The sequence below is a fragment of the Euprymna scolopes genome, chromosome 30, assembly GCF_053919585.1.
Source record: "Euprymna scolopes isolate OS-2025 chromosome 30, ASM5391958v1, whole genome shotgun sequence".
Lineage (NCBI taxonomy): Eukaryota > Metazoa > Mollusca > Cephalopoda > Sepiida > Sepiolidae > Euprymna > Euprymna scolopes.
The window spans coordinates 58,611,167-58,622,534 of record NC_136511.1 but is presented as its reverse complement, the minus strand read 5'-3'; the positions used below and the strand labels follow the sequence as shown (position 1 = coordinate 58,622,534).

The 11,368-nt window shown below is 32.9% G+C and overlaps 1 pseudogene; it reads left to right on the top strand.

Annotated features, from left to right (window-relative positions):
• The first annotated feature begins 9,962 nt into the window (after positions 1-9,962).
• LOC145254966 (5S ribosomal RNA) lies at positions 9,963-10,079 on the top strand (annotated as a pseudogene).
• The last annotated feature ends 1,289 nt before the right edge of the window (positions 10,080-11,368 follow it).

Genomic DNA, 11,368 nt, shown 5'->3' with positions numbered 1-11,368 from the left:
CCGCTGGCAAGGTCAGGCTCAGTCTTCTGGGACCAGGACGGAGTACTGATGACATATTTCCTGGCGAAGGGTACCACAATTACTGGAGCCTATTATGCTTCACTTTTGAGGAAATTAAGGGAAGCTATCAAAATCAAGAGGCGGGGCAGGATCAGTAAAGGTACCCTCCTACTGCAGGACAACGCCCCGGTCCACAACTTGCATGTCGCCAGATCAAAAGCACGGGCATGTGGTTATGAAATCCTTCCCCATCCTCCCTACCCTCCTGACTTTGCACCCTCTGACTTTCACCTCTTCCCAGCCATGAAGTTGTTTATGAAAGGAAAGCGTTTCTCAGATGATGCAGCCTTGATTTCTGAAGTCACGCCGTAGTTGGAGGATCAACCTGAGGTGTTCTACAAGAGCTGCATCAAACGATGGGAGAAATGCATAGCTCTGGGTGGTTCCTATGCAGAGAAAGACTAATAACTGTGCCAAGTTTCGTTGCTCTACTGCTATGGGAAGTGGGTCAGGGGCGTTACTTATTGCATGCCCCTCGTATATATATATATATATATATATATATATATATATATATATATATATATATATATATATATATATATATATATGTACGGCATCAAAGAATGGGTTTATAGAAACAAATAGTTTATTTCATCGTTAGTTAAAATTGTTTCAAGACTATTCGGGAAATTCAAACATTATGTCGATGAAATTAACTTTTTGTTGCTATAAATCCCTTCTTTGATGTATTGTTTTTTTTTGTTGTTGTTATTTAAACAATATATGAATGCTCAATTATGAAATTTGATCATTTTGTAGCTTACAGTTTAAGTCATCTCTTTTTGCCTTAAAATTTATTGGCATATCAACGATTACTTAATTATATAAACCCAGTAAAATTCGGAATACTACAAATAAGACTATATATATATATATATATATATATATATATATATATATTATTTTTTATTACCGTATCTTTCTGTTAAGTTACATTATTGTTTCAGCTACCCGGCCGTTTTTTGGCCGTCTGTAGCTTCTTCAGTCTTTTACAGAAACGTTCGTTATGATGGGATGAAAGAGTGAATGATGTCAGGGGAGGGGTGCGAGAAGAGCGGAAAAAAAAGAGGAAGGGAACAAGGGGGACTGGTGGGAGGGGGTGCTTGGTATGTCGGTAATGTTTTAGTTTTGGAGTTTAAGGACCTTGTGGGGGAGGGTCTGGGAAGTTCATTTCTGGTGTGGCTGAGGGCATAGGGATACATGGAGGGGGAAGGGAGATATGTGGGGGTAGGAGGAGGGGGGTACTTTAAAATTCGAGTCTTAATGTTAAAGTTTTTGGCCTCTCGTTGGTGATATATATATACATATATATATATATATATATATATATACATATATACATATATATATATATACATATATGCATATATATATATATATATATATATATATATATATATATATATATATATATACTTGTACTTTTTTGTAGAAAAAGAAATCCCATACAGTGCTCTATTATTAGGGAAAAAACCTTTCTCGAAATAAGAGCAATATATTTTTTTTGTATAATATATACAGGAATTTACATTTATAAATGCATAATATATACAGGAATTTACATTTATATCGGTAGTCGGTACCGATGGTTTCAAGCCCGGCAGTTGAGGACTGCTCTTAATGTCCGCCTCAGGCTCTCTTCAGCCGACTCTCATCTGTCTTTAACCGTAACCGGAGCTCTATATATGCACACCATAATTTTTATTTATTTATTTATTTATTTTATCCTTTATTTTTTTTTTTTTTTTTTGCATACTACTTTAATAAGGTAATACATTTGAAGCAATAAATTAAAAAGTATGGGATGATGCCTTGTATATTATTATTTTTCTTTAAGCATCCCCCCTCTGTCATTCAGTTTAAGTCTCGTTTAAAAGCGTTTTAAAAGTTCATTTTGAAGTTATGTCTAATCTCGTTTAAAAATAGGGTAATAAAATTTAGATTGAAATAGACCTAGGAAGTGCTCAGGGGATGGTATATACAAAACTGCTCCAAATGCTTGTGTATATATATATATATATATATATATATATATATATATATATATATATATATATATATATAGGGGTGCAAAAGTAGGTATACAGTATTGAAATTACTGACATCTTATTGAACTGAAAGCTACGTATCTTAAAGTAAAAATGCATATACTTTTAGTCTTTTGTTTTATTAATTAAATTTCCTTTCAATTAAAGTGCATGTAATTTGAATCATTTATTTTTATTTTTTCAGTTAAATTGGCAATTTAACCATGGCCGGTAATTTGACTGACGAACAGCGAAAATAGATATTAAAACAATACTGGAAGACAGAAAATAGACAATGCACCGAGAAGTGGTCGACCAATTACTGTGACCACACAAGAAAATGAATTCAAAGTTGCTCAGGCATTCACTCAGAGCCCACAGAAATCGAAATACAGAGCCTCATCTGAACTTGGTATTGAGCGTAGATCATTGGGGCGCCTGATGAATCGTGCCGGTCTAAAGATGTACACGCCTCGATTGATACATGGTTTATTGGAAGATGACTCGGATCGTCGTTTACAATTTTCTGAAAACATCCTGAGCGAGGAACTTGAAGGTAACGGTATTCTAAATAAAATTGACGAAGCAAACTTTAAATTATCAGGTGCCGTTAATCAACACAATTGCGTTTATTATGCAACCGAAAACCCTCGCATCACTATTGAAAAACAACTCAATCAACCCGGGGTAACAGTATGGGCTGGGCTTTCTTGCAAAGGTGTTGTTGGCGCCATTTTTCTTCACACAAGCATTGATCAAACTGTGTACTTAAACATGTTGCAGGATACAATAATACCTCAAGTACGTGAACAATACCAAAATGCTGACTTTTATTTTCAACAAGACGGGGCCCCACCTCATTTTGCACTCACTGTGCGAGCACTACTTGACTTAAAATTTCGCAACAGATGGATTGGACGCCGTGGCACCATCGACTGGCCACCACGCTCGCCAGATTTAACTCTTATGGATTTCTTTTTTGGGGGCACAGTAAAAGATAAGGTTTTTGCACGCAAGCCTCGCACTGTCGAAAACATGATTCAGTTCATTTTGGAAGCTTGTCAGGAAATTGATGCTGATAAACATCTTTGTTCTAGAGTGTGCATGAGTGTTCGTTCTCGATTAGAGGAATATGTTAACGTTGACGGCAATCAATTTGAATACCTGCAGAAATAGGGCTTCCTATTACATGTGTTTCTTATCATACGTGCTAATTATTACTTGTTTATGCAACATTTGTTTGTCTGTATAATAAATGCCTTAAACTTTATACGTTTTTTCTTTTTTTTGACCACTGTATACCTACATTTGCATCCCCCTGTATATATATATATATATATATATATATATATATATATATACATATATATATATATATATATATATATATATATATATATATATATATATATACAAAACTGCTCCAAATGCGTGTGTATATATATATATAAAGTTTTTTAATTTTTTTTCCATATTATTTTGTATTCCTGCACGTCACCAATTGAAAACGAATAAAGAAAGTTATAAGCGTTTATACTTTTCGTATTCTTTTTTATTCATATATATATATATATATATATATATATATATATATATATATATATATATATATACAAACCTGCTTGAAATGCTTGGTCCTTCATGATGTGATGATGCGATTTCATGATAAAAGACTAGATACTACACCCACTAAAAACAGAAGGTAATAATGGACAATATTTTCATATTAATAAAATACTCGTTGCATTGAGCATTAAAAGTATGCTACATTTCATTGAAATGGTAAACTGAACTAAGCAGCAAAAGTTACAATTAATAAAAATGATAGTTTATGCTTCAGAAAGACAAATACAAAATCTCTATTGGTAACAGATTTGCAAGACCCACTTCTTTCTATATTTGAAATTTCAGGGAGCCAGGTGGCTCCCAGTGCGGGAACATATGCGTCAAAGAAATAAGCTATTATTTATGGATGTTTAGGGGGGGAAGAGTGAAATCAGCCGAATGGAGTAGAAATCGAAACAAGGCAAACAATAATACAAATACAAATTCGAGAGTGAATGCGAAGAGAAGATAGAAATTATAATGAGAGGCGGGTGGGGGGGGCGAATCGGCGGGAATGTGAAGATAGGGGATGCTACGGCTGCTGCTAGGTAACGGACACTTTGAATGAATAAAGATGGCGGCTACCAAGCAAAGATCAAAAGACCGGAAGTAGTCGAAGAATGTATAAGTAAGCTCGATTATCGATCCATCGTTTATTTTAGTAGTTACACCTGAGACTACTTGCGACTTGAAAGAGAATAGTAACGGAAGTGTGTGTGTGTGTGTGTGTGTGCGCGCGTGTGTGTGTGTGTGCCTGTGGGTTTATGTGTATGTCTACATGTATGGCAGTAAATCTCGCCATTCTGTGTTGTGAACGTTTGTGTAAGTTTACATTAGTCTGATTACCGGCTTGCTTATAGCATCCACACATTTGTTTCTGTTGTGTGCCAGCCTTTTTTTCACAACAATATTGATGTTCCTCTCTCTCTCTCTCTCTCTCTCTCTCTCTCTCTCTCTCTCTCTCTCTCTCTCTCTCTCTCTCTCTCTCTATCTCTCTCTCTCTTTATATATATATATGACACTATTTATCTTTCTTCATCTATCTATCTATCTATCAATAGTATACATGTCATAATAAACAATACCAACAAAGAAATTTATACTATTTATAATATATCAACACTATTTTATAAACAGTATTATTTAATTTTTAATATCTGAGAAAACAGCAGCAATCCAATACAATACAATCACTATATATATATATATATATATATATATATATATATATATATATATATATATATATATATATATATATATATATATATATATATGATTTTTTTTTTTTTACTATAATAATTAAATACCTACGGACACGTGTTTCATTCTTTCGGGAATCTTCAGTGCAGGGTGTCACGATTAACACCAGTCGAACGATTCGAACTCGGCAACACGAAACATCTCTGGCTCGACTAGTAAAGACCGTATATATATAGGTGAGAACGATAAAGTTGTCGCCCTAAATAAAAAAATAAGAAAACATACTACAGTTTCATTTTAAAACTTTTATTGAAAAATCAATTCAGGTAACTTGATTACGCAGTACAGCTGACATCTATTCAATGTAGCCGCCCTCAGCATAAATCACCGTCTAGATACGGGTCCGGAACTGGGAACATGCTGGAGGTCGGTGAATACTCGGCGGATGGCGGTGATCAGGCTGGCTTTTGTGTTGTGAGAGGTCATGTTGATGATATTCTCGACGTATGACCAAACGAAATAGTCCAGCGGGTTCAGGTCCAGGAGAAAGAGGGGGTCAGTGAGAGAAGGATACAAAGTCGTAGCACCCTTTCTGAAGTCAAGCCTGGGTTCCTTTGGCCTTGTGAAAATGTGTTTTATATAAAAAGAAATAGATTTTTGTGATTCGAAAGTGAAATATAATTATTATTTTTTTATTTTTATTTATTTATTTATTTATTTTCATTTATTTTATTTTATTTTATTTTTGCCCAATCACCCCAATCTAGGCTCGGTGCCTGTTTGATGTGGGGCTACTACAACTCTCTTTTAATAACAGATTCGGCAGACGTTTATGTAAATGCCCCCCCCCTGTAAATCCCGCAACTCATCGATAACAAACTTAACTTTAAGATAAGAAAAAAAGTAAAATTGTAAGAAAAACAAAAATTAGTACTTTTGTCATCGGGGATCAGTTTTCAATTATAAAGTTCTAATGAATTGAACACGAACTTTGTGATCATCACCGAAAAAATATTGTCGCAATGTTTTCTTCGGTGATGGTAACAAAGTACCTGTTCAATTTAGTAGAACGTCAATATGTAAATGATTTTCATCAAAATACTGCTTAATCGCATGTGTAACTTTTAATAAAATGTTAAAGTTAATTTTTGTAAATATCAGGTCGTAAAATAAACGATTATTAAAGTATAAATGATTTAAAAAGAGATCAGTTCATTTTAGTATCGGTTTAAGACGACCAAACCGGATATGATGTAAAGGAAGCTGCAAATGTATTTTTTTAATGCAACAATGCGTAATGTTAACCGAAATAATGGCATGTTTAATTTTTAACTAAATATTATGGTTCATTGTTGTAAACATCAGTCTGTAAAATAAAGGAAAAGCAACGATAGTAAAATATAAATGATTTAAAAATAGAGCATTTCATTTTAGCATCGGTTAATTTAGGACGCGGAAACCGGATAAAGAAGCAGCGTCTTTTTTTTTATAATGTAAGAATGCGTAAATAATGTTAACCCAAATAATGCGTAATGGCGTGTGTAACTTTTAACTATGGTTATTTTTTAAAACATTAGTCTGTAAATTAAAGTATAAGTGACGATAGTAAAGTATGAATTATTTACAAAGAAATCAGTTCATTTTAGCATCAGTTGATTTAGGACGCGGAAATAGGATATGATATAAAAAAAAAGCTACGACGTTGTTGTTTTGTTTTTTTAATGTAACAATGTGTAAATAATGTTAATCCTAATAATGCGCAATTGCATGTGTAACTTGTAAGTAAATAAGAATAATATTTTACAAAGGTTTTATTCCTAATTCTAAGTAAAAACATCGATACAGGGTGGAATAATAAAAGTGTCGCTCTGAAGAAAAACAACACTACAGCTTTATTTTAAAACTTTTATTGAAATAATCAATTCAGGTAACTTGATTATACTCGGTGATCAGGCTGGCGTTGATATTGTGGGTGGTCATGTTGCTGATGGTCTCGATGTATGACCAAACGAAAAGGGGTTCAGGTTGCGGGAGGAGGGAGGATTGTGAGAGAGAATACAAAGCCGTAGCACTTCTTCTGAAGCCAAACCTAGGTCTCTTTGGACTTGAGGGCCGACGCCAAGTTCTGCTACCACACTCAGGGTCTGCCAGCGGCCACTTGATTGCACCAGGGGATCACTATACTCTTCAGCACACTCAGGTACACTTTGGTGTTGACTTTCAAGCAGACTTCGAAGATGTGAGGTAGCATGATATAGCCCTTACTTGAAATAACACTAAAGACCATAACTGTGTCGGAAACTTTGTTTTCATCACTTTAGGCACGCCCCTGTTATTCATCGCAATCCAGCGATGCATTTTGAGGGTGCTAGAAGTGTTAGAGTTGCACAGATTTGCATTTGAGGGTGCTGTGAATGGGCTTCTTGTCATAACTTGGATCGGTAGAGAGCATGAGTTGTACAGCGGCACATCTCCGATCTCGCTCGTTGAACATTGTGTCATTTTCAGAGATGATAGTAGGCTCCTTCCGCTATTGGGATTTATACACAACTGGCGAACTGCAACAAATAAAAGAAAACTACTTTTCAGCAAACGGAAATGAAATCATGTCATCTTTTCTGGGGTAACAATTTTATCGTTCCACCCTGTAAACATACGTCGTGAATAATTTTAGAGTATTACTGAATAAAACATGTTTATTTAAATCTGTAACTTTTTCAGAGAAAAGATAGCTAGTTTTACATTGAAAAGTATTATAATTAAGTAAGCATTTGTATTTTATTACAACAAAATTAAATTAATTAAACGACATTATTCCACTTTGTGGGATTCGTAATTTGTAAAAATCAGCGGGTATTTGTCGTTACATCTAAATGAAGATGCGTGTTAAACGTAAATTGTTTTTGTTTTTTTATATAATTGGTCTGTAATTAATAATTTTTACAAACTTGTGCGCAGTTTGCAGAGTTCCGTGTAAACAAAAAGAGTGAAGAAATTTTTTTAAATGGCCGCCTTTATGTGCTCGTACTATTGCCACATAACATGCAAATGAGATGCTTTCGGTTGGAAATATAAAGTCTTAATATACAGAGACAGGGTGATTTTTTTATTCGGATGTGAAAATAGGAAGCGTTGTCAGTAGTGCGTATTATTCTAGGTTTGAGTTTTAACAGTAGAGTGTTACGATTCAGAGTTGAGTTTTGATAGCAGAACTTCGAGATTTAGAGTAATCCGTTTTTGGTAGCAATGTGTCGAATTTAACATTTTTTAACTGTATGTGTAGGTTTTAGTAAAAACATATATATATATATATATATATATATATATATATATATACAGAATTAAAGTATATATATGCATACTGAGATAGATAATTAAAGTGTACATATATATATATATATATATATATATATATATATATATATATATATATATAAATACGAACCAAGTGCGCTTGAAACCAAATCACAACGTAATATTAGGAAAATAAACAAATATTTTACTTGTTTGAAATTTATCACAAATATATTTCGGAGGGAGACTCCATCTTCAGTGCGTTGTTTTGTTTCTTTTTTTTTCTTTTTCTTTTTCCTTGCCATGGTGTAAATTTGGAGCAAGAAGTCTGTTTGTATAGAGCCGTGCGTTGTATCTAGCGGTTGTATTTTGAAGTGTTTCAACTGTGCGTAGGTAACGCGTGAATAACGTCAAGAATGAGAGTTCAATAGAAATGTTGTTTTATTTTGAATAAAATAAAATGCGCTTGAAAAAAAGAAAAAAAAACAACACACTGAAGATGGAGTCCACCTCCGAAATATATTTGTGATAAATTTCAAACAAGTAAAATATTTGTTTATTTTTCTAATATTACGTTGTGATTTGGTTTCAAGCGCACTTGATGCGTATTTTATTTTATTTAAATTGAAACAACGTTTCTATTGAATTCTCATTCTTGACGATATATATATATATATATATATATATATATATATATATATATATATATACTTAATTCTGTATCTCACGATTTCATTATACTAATTATCGTTAAAACATTTTAAGAAAACTAATAATTATTATTTCAGAGATTTTTAAAATTGATTTATTCGGACTTGAAATTCGAATGATTTTCTTTTGTTTTTTCAAACATTTGTCACTAATTTTTTTAACACCTATGTATACATTTCTTTTAGGAATTAACTTTGTTTTTTTTTATCTTTCAAGCGCAACCAGAATTTAAATGTAAGCTGAATAATTATTATGATAAACTTCTAAAACGCATAAGTTTTTGCTTTTTTAACGGCTATTTTTGCACGTCTCTATTAGAACTGTTGGTTTGAGTTTTTTCCTCTTGACTTTATTATTGCCCTGCATGGCATTGTATTCTCTTGCTCAAGATATTTTTATATATAGTAATTACTCTATCTTTGACATGGCAATATCAAAATATTGATCGATCCGCGTAGACTCCTTACAATTTTTATGTAATTTTATTTATTTACTCATTTATTTACTTATATATATATATATATATATATATATATATATATATATATATATATATATATATATATATATATATATATATATATACAGGGTGGCCACAAAGTCACGCACCAATGTTAATTAAAAAAGTTAAAAAACATTTATTCAAATAATAAAAAGTACATATTAACATTCGACACACTGCTACCAAAAAAATCAAATTCGACACACTGCTACCAAAAAAATCAAATTCGACACACTGCTACCAAAAAAATCAAATTCAACACACTGCTACCAAAAAAATCAAATTCGACACACTGCTACCAAAAAAATCAAATTCGACACACTGCTACCAAACAAAATCAAATTCGACACACTGCTACCAAAAAAATCAAATTCGACACACTGCTACCAAACAAAATCAAATTCGACACACTGCTACCAAAAAATCAAATTCGACACACTGCTACCAAACAAAATCAAATTCGATACACTGCTACCAAAAAAATCAAATTCGACACACTGCTACCAAAAACGCACTACTCTAAATCTCGAAGTTCTGCTATTAAAACTCAACTCTGAATATACGGCATAATCACGTTGACACACCGGTTCTCGTCAGATCACCGAAGTTAAGCAACGGTGAGCCTGGCTAGTACCAGATGGGTGACCATTTGAGAATTCTAGGCGCTGTATGTGCTTTCCGCTTATCTCGGAATTGTTTCCAGTCGTTCTGAACCTCCACTTGCCACTGGTATTCAACGATGTCGACTCAGGAGAGGTGTGGTTGGAGATTGCGCTACTCTTGCCACAAAAATTTCCCTTACTGTGGGTATCCATAGTCTGTCAAGACTGAAGGAAGCCTGTGTATATATATATATATATATATATATATATATATATATATATATATATATATATATATATATATATATATAAATTTGTGTGTGTGTGTGATTTCATGTGCCGAATTGTTATGAAGCGTATACGTAACGTATCGATTTTCAGTATTTATTTCAACACTACTGAATACGTGAGTACAGTTAGGTAGTAAATTATGAAAATATATATGGCAATCAAGTTAGAGAGAATCTTCCGCATTTCCCTCCCCCGTAAGGAGTCACCAGGTTAAAATTTTAGCATATATTTTCATAACTTACTATGATATATATGTGTGTTTATGTATACATATTAGTGTTCGGACAATTAATCGGGAACCGAAAAAATCGGACCTTTTTAGGGTATCAGAATCGGCATCGGGATCGGAAAAATGTTAGCCTATTTTCCGATGCCAAAACCGACTCCTTTAATTATATTTTTTATTTGATTTTGGCTTAAGAAACATCGTCCACTCCTTCTGGTAATAATAAAATAAAAATTATGTATTGATTTAATCTTCCAGTAAGACTAAAATCTCTAGATCACCGCCTCACAAGCGTGTTTTTACCTTTGAGAAAATATAGGCACATTTAAGATGTCTTTTTACGGTAATGGGAACAAAATAACACTTTTATAGTTAATTATCAAGAGATTTATATAGAATCGGAATCGGAATCGGAATCGGTAATTGTATCGGAATCGGGAATTTAGTACGGAATCGGTAATTGTATCGGAATCGAGAAATATATTGGAATCGTCTCATCACTTATACACACACACACACACACACACATATATATATATATATATATATATATATATATATATATATATATATAAAGAGAGAGATAGATAGATAGATAGATAGATAGATAGATAGATAGATAGATAGATAGATAGATAGATAGATAGATATGAAAAAATTGAGTGAGAAATATGAAGAAACTGAAATAGATAAATGATGTTTACATTTCTAGAGCTTCATACTCTACCGAAAAATCTGAATGTTATTTTTCAAACTTCTATTAATATTTCAATAAGTATGGATGTACATAAATTCGAATAAACGCACCTAACGTGAACTGACGAACTTTGCTCTGAAGCTGTAG